At 45.0% G+C, this 16,895-nt stretch overlaps 1 protein-coding gene across 8 annotated transcripts in view; it reads left to right on the forward strand.

The window, feature by feature from the left end:
• The first annotated feature begins 9,963 nt into the window (after positions 1-9,963).
• The window catches only part of ANKRD11 (ankyrin repeat domain 11), a 193,781-nt gene continuing 186,849 nt past the window's right edge, over positions 9,964-16,895 (forward strand). For 5 of the 8 annotated variants that reach the window (XM_039888634.1, XM_039888631.1, XM_039888635.1 and 2 more), the window contains exon 1: positions 9,964-10,278. The gene's annotated coding sequence lies outside the window, so the exon portion shown is untranslated. The remainder of the gene's footprint in view (positions 10,279-16,895) is intronic. The other 3 variants (XM_039888628.1, XM_039888629.1, XM_039888627.1) reach the window with 1 other exon arrangement.

The raw sequence follows: 16,895 nt of genomic DNA on the forward strand, positions 1-16,895 counted from the left end.
CCAGCAAAAAACCTGTACCGGAATTTGCACATGACAAAATAGTGATGTGTTCCTCAATATTTCTCCAGACTGTTAGGTATGGCATTTTGGACAGGTATTTAGGAGGGTCTTTTAAAGAGCAGGGTCTGTACTCTCCCCTCATAACATTAACTTCCATAGCTCTGGACAGCACATACCAAATTCATTAATCACTTGTTCTGTTAATTGTGTCAACATTTGGTAATTGTTGCATATTACTATGCGACAAATTACCAAAAATCTTAGCAAATTAAAACAACTAATGTTTATCTTATACAGTTTCTGATGGTCAGGAATCTTGGAGTGGTTGACTGGCTAGTTCTGGCAAGGGTGCAGTTGAGTTGTCAGCCAGGGCTGCAGTGATTTGATGCTTGCCTGGCACTGGAGGATGGACTTCCAAGGTGATGCCCTTGCCTGGCTGTTGGCGGGAGGTCTCAGCTCCTCACCAGATTGGCTCTCAATGGGGCTGCTCACATGACTGGTACCATGTGGCAGGGACAACTCAAGGGGGCAGGAGTCATTGAGGGCCAGCTTGGAGGCTGCTGACCATAGTGATGACTATAGAAGATAGTTGTTGTTCAGAGCTGCTCAGCAAAAGACGACCCCTTCGTTTCTTACTCCCCTGATCATGTGACTCCAGCCCTTCAGTGTGCAGCATTAATCACCACAATGATTGGTTCAGGAATGGGAAAGTCAACCACAAGAAGTCCTTCTTTAGGAATTCTATTTGAAGATGGAGAAGGGAACCTTACTTTTGGGATCATGGAGTAGAAAAATAAATCGAAAGTGCTGCTGACACCTTTCCTACCTTACAGAAAAAACCAGCTGTGGTTGGAGAGAACGAGGCCCACACAGAGTGAAGGAGCCAAGGCTACAGGCAAGACGCGGGACAGCCTGTTTGCATCCCTAGATCTAGTCATTGAAGGTGGGATCCCCCTTTTATTTCCATGTTATGACCCAACCCTTTCTAATGATGCAAGTTTAAATTGGGTTTTCCTCTGTTCAGGTTGGAATTTGCCTATTCAGGTCCATTAGCCACTGGGGAGTCATCACTGGGCAGAGGCCTAGGGTTTCTCCTCAACTCCCCAGTGTGGATTTGGGAGCTTCATCTGGGTTCCGCTACCAGAAAAGAGGGATCATGTCTGGATGTCCAGTTTACAGCCTATTCCTAAAAGTTATTAGCTAGATATTTCTCTTGTCCTAGGGGTTACTTGTTACTTGATAAGAGATTTGTAGCAAGGAAGAGTTCGCTTGTCTGTACATGGTCTGCCTGACAGTTTTCAGTTGAATGTGTCATGTAGCCAACAGGATCCTCTGTTTGCTTGTCTCTGGAATGTAGCCAGTGATCAGATTGATTGACTGTATCTCCATAGTATAATTCACAATCAGCAAATGTTAGCAGAGCTCCTCTATTTTGACAGGTTGGACAGAGTGTGCCATCTCCCTGAAGGAGAACAGTCCTAGGCCTTTGTGCCTTTTCACTAGCTGGCTGATCCTGGATCCTAGAGGTCTATGGTCAATATTGTTTTTCAGCAAATCAGCAGTGGACCTGTCTCTGTAGAAGTTCTCGTGAACCATGTTGAATTTGGACAGCCACAACATAACAGGGAAAAGGTGCAGTGACATGCGAGTGTTCACAGACATCCCTACCTTTTCTGCCAGTCTGCTAAAGAAAACCTTGCTTTTGTCCACTCAGAATTTCTAACTTCCTGTCCTCAGAGATTGCTAGTCCATTCTCGGATGTTTTGTAATGCAGAACAAAAAGAGAAAGGACAAAAATACGTCAAAAGAAAGGGTAAGAGATTTAGAAGGACAGAGAAAAGACACACCAGAGCTGTTATGGCCCCAAAGAAAAGATGATGGAAAGAGATGAAGTGAAAGGGGCAGTTGGGTGGAATTTTAGGGGGCGAGTTTTTTGGAGGGACTGGTAAGAGGCCTCCAAAGCAGTTGCAGAGAATGAAGGAACCTGAGAAAAATGAGACTTTTGTGGGATAAAATGCAATTGCCTTTAACAGGTATTTACTTTGTAGCTGTGCCCTAGGTGCTGGGGACAGAGCAATGAACAAAATTATGCCTGTCCTCAAGGAGTTTCTCTTCTAGTGACAGGAGAGAAACAAAAGTAAATCGAGTCAACAGAACACATCGTACGTGAAAAGATTGTAAGTGGACACAGAGACAAAGCTTAAGATGGGGTAGTAGGGGCAGGCTTCACAGGGAAGGGGACTTTTTGAAAGTTGTGGTAAAATAACATACGATTTGCTATTTTGGAAAGGAGACTTTAGAGTAGGAGAGCAGGGAAGAGGTAGGCCCAGGACAGTTGGGAGTGTGCTGGGCTAAGGGTCAGGTGTGGCAGAGGGAGGGAAGGAAGGAGTATGCAAGGCTGGGGTCAGGTCTGGGCTGGATCACCCAGTGGTGCTGGGCTGTGCTGCCTTTGTCAGGACCCTGCCTTTATGCTTGAGGTGCAGGGTGTGGAGAATTTTGAGCAAGAACCATTGGTCTGTTTTAAAAGCATCATTTTGGCTGCTTCGTGGAGAATAGAGAGGCCAGAGGTGGGGAGGGGGAGACCAGGAGGAGGTGGCAATAAAGCCTGAGGAAAAGATGTGGCCTAGAAGGATAGAAGGTAGGGGTTAGAGGAGCTGGTCTCCGGGAGGCACAGAAAGCCTGGGTGGCTTTGTGTTTACCTGGGTGACTTCATGTTTATCCCAGTGGCTGGCTGGTTTGCTGGACCCACTGCCCCAAGGAGGCAAGAGCAGCTGGGCATGAGTACACAGACAAGCCTCTCTCCTTGACAAGTTGGCTAGGCTCAGGTCTCAGAGGAACAGTTTCAGGCATCACCTCCTTTTCACTGTGTTTACAAGGTTAATTTGACAGAGAAAGAGGTGGCCATTTCTATGCAGAATTTGAATCATGGCACACTTAAACCCTGCTCCTCCTATACATAGTTGGAAAAACAGATACATACCAGCGGATTGCAACGAGGCACCAGGCTCTACCTGTGGTGCACTCAACAGTTCTCCCCAGAGTATCCTGTGTTTCTGGAACTCATGGCCGGCCCTTGTTGAGGGAGGCCGGAGAACCAATTGGGTTCAACTGGAGATGACTTGGGACAGGAGGATACTTGGGCTTTATATATGCCTCAAATCAAAGTGTACAATTTGGATTTATTCCACTTGACAGTTTATTTGTTACTTGAGTCCTAGGGCAATCTTATCTGAGATTACAGTTTCTTAAACAGAGTAAATGAAGCAAATCCTATAGACTTTACAATCATCTTGCAGAAGGGAAAAGTCTAAGCACACGTCCTGGAGGTCTGGGGTTAGAGGATGGCGGTAGTTCTGCTCGGGCCCGGAGAAGCTGGGTTCACTGGCTAGCGTGGGTGCTGTGCTGAAGGTCATACTGAAAGACAATTTACAGTATTCAACACTAAAATGTGGGAGCAGCCCAGTAGCATTTATATTTAACTTGTGCTAAATCTATCCTTTTATTTTCTAGATACTTTAAAGTTGCAAAGTAAAGCTGGGTTTCAGTGACAAAATATATTAATTCCTATAATACTGAGCACCTCCTCTGCTGTCATCAGTATTATATTATTGTGTTATGAAAGGTATGTGCACTCATAAAACACTCACTCTAGACCAGGAACCAGGTGAAGCAGAAAGGAGTGAGTGGTTCTCAGGCTGCCTGCTCCAGAAAGTGCTGAGTGACCTCCAATGTCCAGGTTCTTGCAGCCTGGTCCTGGGCCAGGGCACATTGTCCCCCACAGCAAACGCATCACCAAAGGTCTCTGTTTCTCACCAGCATAAATAACATAAGTAACACATAGTGACAGCTCCAGTGGCCATCTGCCAGCTCATAAGCCATTAAGGCCTGGCCTGGTTGTGCTCTATTTCCTCACACTGCCTTTTACCATTTCCCCCAAACTCCCTACCATCCTACTAAATCGAACTACTCTCTTCCTCCTTGAGTTGTTGTGTGCCCCATCTTTCCATCTGGTGACACCCAACTCAATATTCCAGACCCCAGCACTCTGTACCTCCTTCCTGAGGACACCAACCCTTGCTGGCAGCCAGCAGCCATACTCTCTGAACTGCTGGTGCACCGTGTCCACCCTGATTCCTCGCTTATCCATGTTACGACCCTCACAACCCTCCACAGCGCTGTGTAGGCATCTCCTTAGTTGTACAATAATAGTTACCACTCATGTCTACTACATGCTACAGACAGTTCTAACCACGTTGGAGATGCTGATCTTCATAAAAGTCCTACCAGGTAGGTACTCTCATTAGCCCCGTTGCAGATGGTGAAACTGAGGCCCTGAGTGGTGAATACCTTGCCCAAGGTCACAGTTAGTGAAGGCAGAGTTGATCCCTGAGTGTATGCTCTTGATGACTGTGTTATCTTGGGAGAATTTTCCATGGAGTTTGTCTACGAAAGACTGAATTCAGATTCTACAGCTATAATCTTATTATTTAAGTATTAAATACAGATTATACATAACTAAAAAATGTATTTATGTTCATTGGGGCTGGAGTTTGGCATAATTGGCACTCGGTCAGTGCCATGCTGCTACTTTCACAGCTGTACAGCCCTTGGCAGCAATAAGCCTGAGCCAGCAGCTCACAAGTCTTTTGGTCTTAGGACCTCTTTAGGGCTCCAGGAGCCCTAAGAGCTTTTGTGTAAGTGGTTTGTGTCTACTGATATTTACTCGGTGTGCCAGGCCCAGAGTGTGCTCCGAAAGCATGTGAGAGGAGATGCCCTGCCTTCAGAGATCCAGTTCTTAAGGGGAGATGGCAACATCTGTAGGGGGCGGTGATTAAAAAAAAAAAGAACACACATTCCTCAGCTGTCAGAGTGATGACATCATCCTACGTCATTTAGCTGCTGAAAACTCCATGCACACTCATGAGGAAAGTGAGTGAAACAGCCAAAAAAACTCTTAGTAACATTAGGAAGACAGTTTGACTTTGCTGACCCCACAAAAGGCCTCAGGGGATCCCCAGAGGTTCCTGGACCACACTTTGGGAATCAGTGGTCTAAGTCAATCATGGCAATATAATGTAATTAGAATTCTTTTAATTGAAAGATATCTGTGAGTTTTATACATTTAAAAAGGGAACTTGTTATATTAGATTCGAGATTACCCTTGTGAGCTCTTCTGCAGTTAAGACTTCTTGAAGTACTCAGGGACAATTTGGAGAACATGTTTTTTATCTTTCCTCGATTCAGCATTAGTAAGTTTTTGAATTCACCATCTTGGAAAATAAGCATTGTAGTTACAGTACTGGCACTAACCAGAGGGCTGCTGTCCCAATGACTGTGACTAGCAGAGCTCAGCTCTATTCCCAAGACTAGGTTCCAGGGATGGAGAAGGGTGAAGCCTCCATGGTGGTAAATTTGTGGTTTCTTTGCAAACCCAAGGAGAGGGGCTGCAGGTGGGTGACATGTTACTTACTGAATATGGCCACCCGCCATAGCTTCTGGCATGTTATACATCAGTTATATAATCACATGATGGTGTTTCAAGTCTCGACTGTCAGGACTGAGAGAGTGTTTAAGAGATTTTTGTGTTTTATCTCTGTCGTAATGGTATCCAGCACACAGTAGGCACTCAAACATTTGTTGAATGAGTACATTATTCATCCTCCAGCTGAGTAAGACCTCTGCTTTCTGCGGACTGAAATTCATTACATAAAACATATTATACAATATGATGACAACCTTACTACAAAAAAATCTTAGGAAGACTTAGGAAGACTTATTTTTACTCCCAATCTTTCTAGTTGGATTTATGGTGATCTAATTAAAGAATACATCATAAATTTAGACTTTAAAATAGCATAAAGACTGGTAGGGCTATAGTAAAGGTACTGAGTATAGAGTTTTAAACATTAGAAGGTGGTTTTGGTGGTTCTAAGGTCAGGAGCCCCAGGAATATCTGAATATTGCTTCGTGCTACAGTTTCTTCTTCCTTTGAGGTTTGAGAGGGTGATATGCCCCCCTCTATGGTAACCAGAAAGCAAAGCATGTAATAATTTATTGTGAAATGAACTTAGGTTCCAAATTCTAGTGCTTAAAATGCTGGTGAGCCCAAACCTAGATGTCATTTCTCTCCGCACAGCCACGGGAGAAGGGAGAGGGCCAGAACATAGGCCTGCTGTGTCCACTTTTGCCGCTTGTGTAGAAGAGGAAGTAGAAAGAAAGCAAAGTAGCTGGGCTACCTCCCTTTCAGCAGTGACCTCTGGCTGTTCTGCAAGAGAGAGAAGAGCCCCATCCACCGCAAGATCTCAGCAAGCTTCATAACTCTCCAGGTCCACAGCAGAGGGGTTAGTAAGGAGGGAGAGTGTGCTGAGGCACTTCAAGTGCCTTCACTTAGGGGTAGAACAAAGTAGAACACATCACTTCTTCTCTGGCAGGGCACCAAGCACCTGGGCACTGGACTTTTTTGGAGCCATATGTTGCTTACGTTTAGTAAAAAATTAGCTTCTTTTGGTTCCAGGGAACACAGGACATAAGGGAACGTTAAGTGCCTTTGGCAGGAACTTGGTTTTGTTCATAGCTAAATCCACGGCTCCTAGATCAGTGCCAGGCGAATAGTAGGCCCTAAATACATGTTTGCAGGATAAATGCAAGATCTTTGGGTGGGGCGGGGGTGAGCTATAATGAAGCCGTTGCTGACTGTATTGGAGAAGGTGTCCAAGCACAAGTACTGTCAAGGCTGGGCCTTCCTGACTGGGCTAGGGGACACTGGAGATGGAAAATGGACTACCTGGGTGTAAGCTCTGGGTCTCACTCCAGAGCAACTGAATCTCTGGATGAGCCCAGGTAACAGCATTAAGGAAAACAGCCTTTCCAGACAAAGATTGGAGAACTTCCCTTTAGGGATCAAGATCAGGAATTTGTAGATCTGATGTGTTTCGATTGGTCCACACAATGTTTGACGAATTAGTTGCTTTTATTGAAATGTCCTAACAAATATTAATATCCAGTTTCTATGGAAAAACTGGAAGATATGGCAAAGCTGGCTTTCTGGCAGCTCCCTTAAGTTCCCTCCAGGCCCAGCAGGTGCTGCATTTGCCACCTGACCCCACTCTGCCATCTTCTCCTTCACCACTTCCTCATCACTCTTCTTGTTTCTCTTTTTTTTCTGGAACTATTGGGACAGCTTCTCAGCTGGCCTCTCATCATGGTCTTATCCTTCATACTGTTTCATGAGGAGTGTCTTAAAACAGGACTCTGCTCCTGTACCCCCAATTAAAGCCCTTTACTGGCAGGTGCTACTCAAAGACTGAGAACCATTTATGTGCCTATGGGGCCTCACTTGGCCCTGGCAACCTCCACTGTCTCTCTGTTGCTGTCCCCCAGGTGTCTTATATCCACCTATCACTCCCACAGATGCCCCAGCATCTTGGACTTATCTGTACAAAACTAAACTCCCAGTTTTTCAATTCAAACCTGTACCTCCCCTGGGTCCTTCCAGCTAATGTTGACTATATTCCAGACCCTTTTCTTAAGCCTACAATATCTTGCCGGCCCTATTTTCAAAACACATCCCAGATATGTCATGAGTCCAGATGTCATTGACACTTCACAGCACTTTCTCTATGCTCTTATCATCTCCAGAGCGACTCTTTAAACAGTAGATCAGATCATGGTCCATCTCCCTGCAACCTGACCACTCAGGATGAAATCCCAGCTCTGATTCCCCACTCCCAGGCACTTCCCTCATCTCATCTGCTCCGACTTTGCTTGCTCTGTGCTTGTGGGGCTCCTTCCTGCCCCGACTGTGTTCATTATAGCTCACCTCCACTCCACCCAAAGGTCCCCGAATCCGCATGACTTGCTTCCTCATTCTGTGATTCCATTCCAACACTATCTTACCTGAGTCCTTCCTCATTAACTTACATAAAATACCATCCCTCCCCTCCCCCATTAGCTCATATTTAATACAGGCTTTAGAATGGTGCCGGGCACATGTGAACACTGAAAAGCCTTAAATATGTGTTGAATGAAAGAATAAGTGCTGCCCCTCAAGCCACTATGTCACTCTCCATCTGAGGGACATCAGTTAGTTTGCTCCTTTGCCCAGGGCTGTCCAACAGAAACCAAATGCAGCCAGGGTGTCATTTAAAATTTCCTAGGAGCCCTGATTAAAAAAATAAAAAAGAAACAGGTAAAATTAATTGCAATATATATATTTAATGCAATTGTTCAAAACACTATCATTGCTACATGTAATACATATAAAAAATTTGTGAGCTATTTTACATTTTTTCTTCAGACTAAGTCTTTGAAATCCACTGTGTACTTTATACTCACAGCACATGTCAATTTGGACTTGCCACATTTCCAGTGCTTAATAGTCATATGTGGCTAGGGGCTACCCTATTGGACAGCAGACCTATAATGTTATCCCCACCACATCTTGCTCAGTTAGCTCTTTCTCAACCTTCTGACAGCAGCTTAAGTGTAAATACCTTAGGGAAACCTGCAAGCCACTTCCCAGACCAGACCTGATATTTACTCAGTATTCTTTCATAACTCCCTATACTTCTCTTTCAAAGCACTTATCACAGCTCGCAACTAGGTACTTCTATGCCAGTTTGATGAACATGTTTTCCCTGTCTGATGATTAATCACATGCTGGTACAGATGAGACCTGCTCTGTTCCTGATAAATTCTCAGTGCTTGATATAGTGTCTGGCCCATAGTAGACACTCAATAAACATTTCTGAATTTATGCATTAAACGGCTTTCCCTTAACTCTGCATTTCTTTTTGCTACTGTATACTTTTTAGTTAGAGGTTCTGCTTCTATGAGCTTCATTTTGCTTTTACCTTAGCATGTTTCAGGTTTTTTACAAGGCAATTGCCTCTTTACTCGTATTTGCTACTTAAAATTCTCTAGAGTATTTGATTGGCTAAGGTCAGGGTTTTTCAAATTTTCCCAAGGACGAGTATTGTCAGGGATTTCCTCCTCCCCCGCAAATAAATCCTAAATCCTAGTTCCTTCACATTTAGATTGATGCAATAGGTGTGAGGTCTGCAGTTTGAATTTATCAATGTTACCAGGTAATTATTACAATGAGGTAAGTATGAGTAATTTTGGGTGATCTGTTCATGGATGCTCGCCAGCCCATGGATTGTCTATTATTGTGAGGTGTCCCTCCTTAACCAGAGAAATTACTGGTTTTGAGTGGGAAGAGCAGTATCTGGCTGCCCTGAGCAATCTGAAAGATTGTCTGATTATAGCACAATCACTACTTCCACAGTTTCCTAGGTAACAAGCACGGTTCTAAGGGTTTCACGTGGTTCTCGCTGAATCTTTCCGATGGTCCTGTGAGACAGAGTTTGGGAGGTGAATTAAGATGTCCAGGGCTGCTGCCGGTTTGGGGGCTGAGGCTCCTATATAAGTGGCACGTGCAACAACGCACCACCACACAACCATACGACCGTTCCGCGCTTTGTAGGCTCATAGGAGTCGATAACGACTCGTAGCTCCGTGGACTCATCCGGGCGCGTCTCTCAGACTAGGGCCCACAACCTCCAGTCCGCGTCGAGTGCGCACTGCAGCTCGCCTGGCTCACAATTCGTCTTCCATGAGCTCTGGTTTCGACCGTTCTTCTCATCGCTTCCGGCACTGGGAAAGACCAATTGTCACGTCCGACAACAAATGACCCATCCCATTGCGACTTAGGCAGCCAATCCAACTCTTCGCTAGTCCTAGCGTCCCGTGCGCCCCGACGCACAACTTTGACCAATCCGTCACGGAACGTCTTCCTAGTCCCGCCCCAGGTCTGTCACAAAAGCTGTCAATCTCGCTGTCGCCCCTTCACCCCGCGCGCACTTCCTCTCTGACGCCGTGACGTCTGCAGCCCTGTGCCCAGCGCGGTGGGCCAATGGCGGTAGCGGATACGGCGGGCCAATGGGCGGCGGCGTCTCATGAGGCCGGCGCTCGCCGCAGCCGCCGCGGGTCCCGGAGCCAGAGGCCGCCCGAGCCAGAGCGCGATGGAGCGAGGGCCCCAGGCGGGGAGGCGCCGCCGCCGAGCGCGCGGCCCGACGCCCCCTCAGTGAGCGCCCGAGTGCCGCGGCGCCGGCAAGCCCGGCTGCACCCGAGGGGCTGCCTCGCCGGCCTCGGAGCCCGCACCGCCGCCGCCGCCTTCCCGCGCGGGCCGCGGGCCGGGAGCCGGGAGCCGGGCCGGGGCTGCATGGCCTCTCCCGCGCGCAGCAGCTGAGCCCGCAGAGCCGCGCCGCCCGGAGCTGGGTGAGAACCGCCGCCGGGGCGAGGGTCAGGTGGGCGCCGGGTTGTGGGACGGCCTCGCGGCCTGCAGGCCTTCTCGGCCAGGCAGAGCAGCGCGACGGGCTCTGGGCAGGCCTGGGGGCCGGAGCAGCCGTGAGGGACAGACGGGGGCTCCGGGCGGGCCTGGGGGCCAGGCAGCCGCGAGAGGCTGAGGGTGGGCTCCAGGTGGGCCTAGGTGTCCCGAGGCAGCCTTGAGGGGCCGAGGGTGGGTTTCAGGCGAACTTGAGGGTCCCGCGGGTTCTGCGCAGCGGTGAGTGGCCTACGGGGGGCTCCGGGGCGGGCCTGTGGGTCCTGGTCCTGCCAGCCGTAAGGGGCCTATGGGAGGCTCTGGGGTGGGTCTGGGCAGCCGTGAGGCGCTGACGGTGGGTTTGGGGGATAGGGCAGTTGTGACGGGCTGAGGTGGGGGCTCTGGGTGGGCCTGGGGGATTTCCCAGAGGCAGCCATGAGGAATGAGAATTGAGTCTCTGCCTTGGAGCCAAGGGGGAGATCCTAGAGAGCCCCGGACAGCCGTGAGGGGTGGTGGGCCTAATGTGTCAGGCAACCATGGAGGTTGAAGAGTGGACCTGGGGGGCCCAGGGGGCCAGGGGTAGCTGTGAGGTCTGAGAGTAGGTTCCGGGGCCTGGGGGACCTATGGGGTTCAGGGTAGCTGTGAAGAGCCGACGGTGGGCTTAGGGGGCCCGGGAACCTTGAGAAGTTGATGGTGGGCGTTGGGGGGACTTAGGAGACCTAAGGCAGTCGTAAGTGGCTAAGGAGGGATGGGGTTGCTGGGGGCCCCGGACAGCTTTGAGGGGCCGACGGGGGGCGGTCGCTGGGTGAGCCTGGGCAGCATTGAGGGCGAGGGCGGGTTCCGAGGGCCCCAGGCACCTGGGGAGCGGGGGCACCGACCTCTGACTTGCGAGAGGGGCTTTTTCACGGTATTGGTGGTAGTTGTTATTCTCAGTGCCTCTATTATTATTGCTGTTTTGAAATGGGAGCAGGCGGGTTTCGGGCTCCGAGCCGGAGGGGGCGGGAGAGCCGGGGCCCTGGAAGGCGAGTGGGGGCGCCGGGGTTGCAGGAGGCGCGCGTGGTCTCGCAGAGGGGCAGGAATTCAGGGCAGCGGCGCTTTGGGGTGTTGTTTTCGGGTGGGGGGAGGTAGGCAGGACATGGGTGGGTGGGTGGGAGGGAAGCGGTGGCTGCAACAGCAGCCCTTGGCCTCAAGGTAATGTGAGACGTTGCCTGAATGTTATTCCGTTCCTTTCATCATCCTGGCAGGGCAGTAGCTGTGTGTGTGTGTGTGTGTGTGTGTGTGTGTGTGTGCGCGCGTGTGTGTGTATGTATGTGTGTGCGCGCGCGCGCGTGTATGTGTGTGTGTTGTGTAGGGTTGGTCCTGCCTCATGGATCCAGTCCCCTTAGAGAGGGATTGTGCTGTTAAATCCTGTATCCCCGCGGTCTGGGCGCGGGGAGAGTCTTAATTTTTTGATATATGTTCTTGGTGCCCCATCAAGGTTTTCTGCTTCTGTTGTGCTCTTGGAAAGCTAGTCTTGTATTCCAGCTTACAAGGAGTTTTGGAAGAGGTTTCGGAATATTAAGCTGGCCTACAAGGGCTCTGTGCATTCAAAGCCATGTCTTTCTGTTAAGATGCAGCATGTTTAGGTTTCATGGTTTCTACAGGTTATAAGTTTTATATCCATTTGCAAGAACATAGTAGTTTTGCAAATTTCTCAGTAGATAATTCAAATTTCAGGCTTTCATATATGGTGAGAGTTTTCTGAAGTGGTTTGGGCCATATCCTTAACATTCCTTTTCAACAGAGTAAAAGTGTGCACAGCTGTTGAATTGCAAAACTTAAAACATTTTAGACCTTTCTGGGGGGGGTAAGATGAATTCAGCAAAACAATGTAAGATGATATTGCTTATGGAAAAAGTGCCATTGAAACAGTTACTATTTTTGGTTTCTGCAAACCCAGTCAATGGCATAACTTGGGTAGTTATAAATCAGAAATCTTGAGATTATTTGATGCCTTTGGGATCTTGATTTCTCTTACTAAGTGTTGCTGTCCTGAAAGATCTAGAGTTCTGTTTGTGTCTTTTGAGAATGATTGCACAAGTACTCTGATATTACTTCGAAACTGTAGTTAAAAAGGGAAAAACATCTTGCTCAACTTTGATTGTGACCCTGGAATTGGATCCCTATCTTTGGTGTTTCCTCCCCCACCCTCCATTCAGCTGTTGTTCTCTTTTTGTAGTTTCACGCTGAAGAGCAGGATCTCATTTGATAGGCTGGCCCTCCTGAATGGAATGGGATAGGAGGAAACAAAGACCAAGTTGCTATGACATTTTTCTCTGTTCTTTGTGCATGCCTCTTGAGTTAGTTGAAAAGCTACTCAAAGGTATTGCTAGACTTGATCCATATTTGAGACTTTCAGAATTTTTTTCTTATGAATAGTTTTTTATTGAGGTAAAATATACATAACAAAATTTACCAGAAGTTTGTTTTTAAAAGTGTCGCATAGTCTTGAATTCCTCATTTGCAGTTCTAACTTTGTGTCAGCGTTCTTACTTGCATGCCACTGTCAAATGCTTTCCTGTAGACCCTCTGTGGACCAGCCATGTTAATCACACTGCACCAGCAGTGCCTTTCATCTCTCTAAACCAGATGGGCTGCTTATGACTAGTGGCTGTCATGTTAGCTATAATTACAGTGTTGATACAGTGACAAGTAGAACTTTCTACAAAAAGACTTAAGAAACCTATGTTATTTGTATTTGAGAATATTTTTCAAGAAGCTTTGTGTGCCTCGGATTTTTAAGTATATCTGATATAGTAAGGTTATGTTGCATCAAATATAAGAGGAGAGTTTCTTTTCACATATGGGCAATGAGCCCATCATCAATTAAATAATGTAATTAGAGTCAGTAAATGCTGGTTCAGAGCATAATCTGCATTTGTTGCCAAAATAAGTGTTTTGATCTGTCCATTACCCTGTTTTAAGTCCCTTCATCCTTCAAATGGTAAATGTAATGGATGAGCTTCTTTTAATAGCAAGATATTTGCTAGTTAATAGGTGAAAATGATGTTGCATTGCTTGTCTGACCACACGCTGTGTCAGTTTGTTATTGCTGTGTAGTCAGTGCTCTGTGGGGATTGAGCTTGGCCATTTGATAAACTTTATACAAAAATTGAATGAACTCAAATAACTAAAAGTTATTGTCTTGGAGTGTTTTTTAATATGTGTTCTCTTAATTTGAATTTCAAATGGAATTTCTGTGCAATTCAACTTTACTAGTTTTATCTTTAAAGCTTTATAAAAGGGTGTCAATCCCTAGCTCCTGGAACTCAGGCAGCTAGAGCCAATCACCATAATAAAGCCTTCTTAGGTTTAGGAAATGGTCCACTTTAACAACTACTTGGTTAATTCTGATAAAGATGTTTTTATTTGTAACTGGCTCTTTTTTATTGTTGTTGTTTGATAGATCGTACACGTTATCTTTTAATCAGAGCCAGACTCAGCTGTGTTCTTAAATGTCTGCTTTTGTTATTCTTCTGTGCTTTTCTTAAGTCCCACTCCTCCCACTCATATTTAACATTTTCTTTAATCGTACTTTTGGACCAAATAGTGTTTTATATATATGTTAGAACCCAAAGTGTTAAATTTGTGATGTCCCAAATAGTTATTAACGGTCTGAGACTGATCGCATGACCCCTCCCCCTAGACTTGCTCTTATTCTGGTCACTCTACCTCTGAATTCCTTTCTGATGCTCTGGCTACATTGGCCTTTGATTTCCTAGATTGAGCCATGTGTCTTATTCTGGCATAGCCTTGACACATGCTGATCCCCTCGGCCAGGGTCCTCCTGAGCGTCCATCATTGCCTCCTTTGCACATCCTTCCCCCAAACCCCCACAAAATCTCCAGAATAACTCCTACTTAGCCTTTGGGTCTTAAATATTGCTTCCTCTTAGAGAGCTTTCTTAATCATCACTGCCAAGGAAAGTGTCCACCTCAACTCATTATAGCCACATAGAACTTAACACAATTGATTAAATATGTAATGATTGGTTTATGCCTGTCTCCATGGTAGAAGGACTGTTAAGCTTCATGATTATGGGTTGGTCTCTTTGGTCACCCAGAGCCCAGCCTAGGGCACAGCACTAGTCATAGAATTGGCTTATGAAATATTTGTTGAATTGTTTAACGCCTACATACATAAGTACTTAATTTTGAAAGGCAAAACTTAGGATCATGAACTTTGATTTATTTGACTAGGAATTACGCTACATGCATTTCAGCCATTTTCCCATTCGTTTTCATTACATGTTTGCTTTTACAGTTTAAATAATGGTGTTGTACATGGGTTTTAAAATTGGCACAGGACAAGAGATAAAGGAAAATAATTAAAGGGAAGGTTGGGAAGAAAAAAAATGCTTTCTGTGAAAGCAGTTTCAGTTGGACTGCTGCTTTTGGGGCCAAAGTCCAGTGTAGTTTGAGTGTAGTTTGTTGCTGTCATAGTCCTTAGGTATTTCATCCAGAATTTTGAGCACCTCTGGTCACACGTAACATAAACAGTGGTTTAGCGTTATAGTGCAGTCCTTTGAAAGTTTGGCATTTTTCATTTTTTTTTTTTACTTTCTAAGTGACTATAAAAAAGTTCCTGGGCAAAGAGGCCAAAGCCTCAGTTCAAATGTAAATTCCTGGGAATGGAGGTGGCCCCTTAACATTCTCCTCTCTCCTCCCAGTTTTATCATTTTAATAGAGAAAAAAAAAATCTTTGGAGGGGAATACATCAAAATGGAGTTGTGTGTTATTTTCCTCAACTTATGTTTTCTTCATTATTTTTTAAATGAACCTGTTATGTAACTGACAAAATGACTCCTTTTGAAAAGATTAGTTATGAGTATAATTTGGGTGATAGAGACTTGAGTTCTTGATTTGGGTACAGCGAGTTGGATTTGTGCGATTTTAACTCTTTAGGTAGTAAGAGATAAGGGGAATTAATTGTGGTTGAAAATATTTAAAGACACCATTCTAGATCTTAAGAAATTCCACGGTTCTAAAGCAGAGTTCACTGGGTTTTCATTGTGAAAGGACTGAATGTCCTGTTGCTGGATCAAGGCTTCTTCGATGACACTACCCTTGCCCCACCCCCCCAAGGCCAAGGTTGAGGTGGCTGTTGGGAGCCATGCTGTAGTGCCTTGCCGAAGGCAAACCCAAGTTTCCAGCTCTGCCCTTGGCATCTGTGCAGTGAATTATTTATTATCCTGAAAATCTGTAGGCACTCTTTTTCCACTTGTAAAGAAACCAGTGTGCACCTGTTCACTGTATAAAAATGTTGGCCTTTTCGCAGCATAAAAACAGTTTTTGATCATTTTTTTGTCAAGGTTAAATAAAATTTATGAAATCTTCTCCCTCATTTACTTGTTTAACTCTAAAACAATGTGACCTTTAAGAATGGCTGGAATTGCAATTTAACTGGTAAATGCTTAGTAACTTTGTGATATCAGGTTATTTTACATCTAAAATGTAGCAGATAGACTTCTTTTCTCAGCTCATTAGTGATAGATGTCCCTTCTTCCCCTCCTCCCAATGGCAGTCTTCACACTGAGAATGCTAATGTCCTGGAATAATTAACATTTCTAAATAATGAGAAGATTTCATAGGGTGCTTGGTTCATAAGGTTTTGGCTAAAATTATGATTAGTTTCTTTCCACTGCATTCATATATAGCAAAATAAAAAAGACTTTCATCTAATTCTGGGTGATAATGTAAACTTGGGATAGTTATGGTTATATTGTGTAAACTTAATCTAAAATAGGGTGAGAGAACCTTATTACTTTTAAATTAAGCCTTGCCTAGCATGTACCACGTTTCTAAATGTGGTTTTACATCCTGTAAAACAGGAAGTAAAAATAAAAAAACCAAAAAAACCCCAAAGCAACACTCTTGAAGGAATTAAACTTTTTTTCTTTTAAATTACTAAAATGCCTAGCTAAAGGATGTGTAGAATATTTAAAGAAAAAAATTGCATTTTTGCAAAATTACAAAGAAGAAAACCCGACCTTTAGGGGTCCGAAGCTGTTTCGAGAATTTGCAGTGTTAGGTTAGTATTCCACAACCCCTTGGGTGATTCTAATTTCAAGGAATTTTTAGACTTTGTGACTTATTTATTTATTTTTGCTAGAGGTGTATATTTAGAGTACCTGCATAGCTATTTTCATTGCTTTGAGAATAGTCTGAAATTTGGAGTTTTTTAGTTTATTTATTAAATTTGCTGAAACTCAAAATGTTGTCTTAATAGGAAGATTTTTCCCTAACACTTGAGAAGGGTAATCTTTGAATTGTAGGATAATCTTTGAATTGTATCTTTTATCTTTTAGTATGAAACTTAGAAAAGTGATGTCCTTTTATTCATAGCCTAAGTAATTTTTAGCAGATGTAACTTTATGAGATTTACATGCGAACTGTTTTCCTTTGGTGAAGAGATTAGATGTGAGTCTGCTAAACTTGGGTTCCATCTGATAGACTTTGGAAAGAAGACTGTTGAATCAGTAACTTTAATTTTTTTCAAAAAGTATATTTAAAGACCAATGGCACAGTGAAAGTAT

Source organism: Pteropus medius, unplaced genomic scaffold (assembly GCF_902729225.1).
Source record: "Pteropus medius unplaced genomic scaffold, Ma_sr-lr_union100, whole genome shotgun sequence".
Taxonomy (NCBI): Eukaryota; Metazoa; Chordata; class Mammalia; order Chiroptera; family Pteropodidae; genus Pteropus; species Pteropus medius.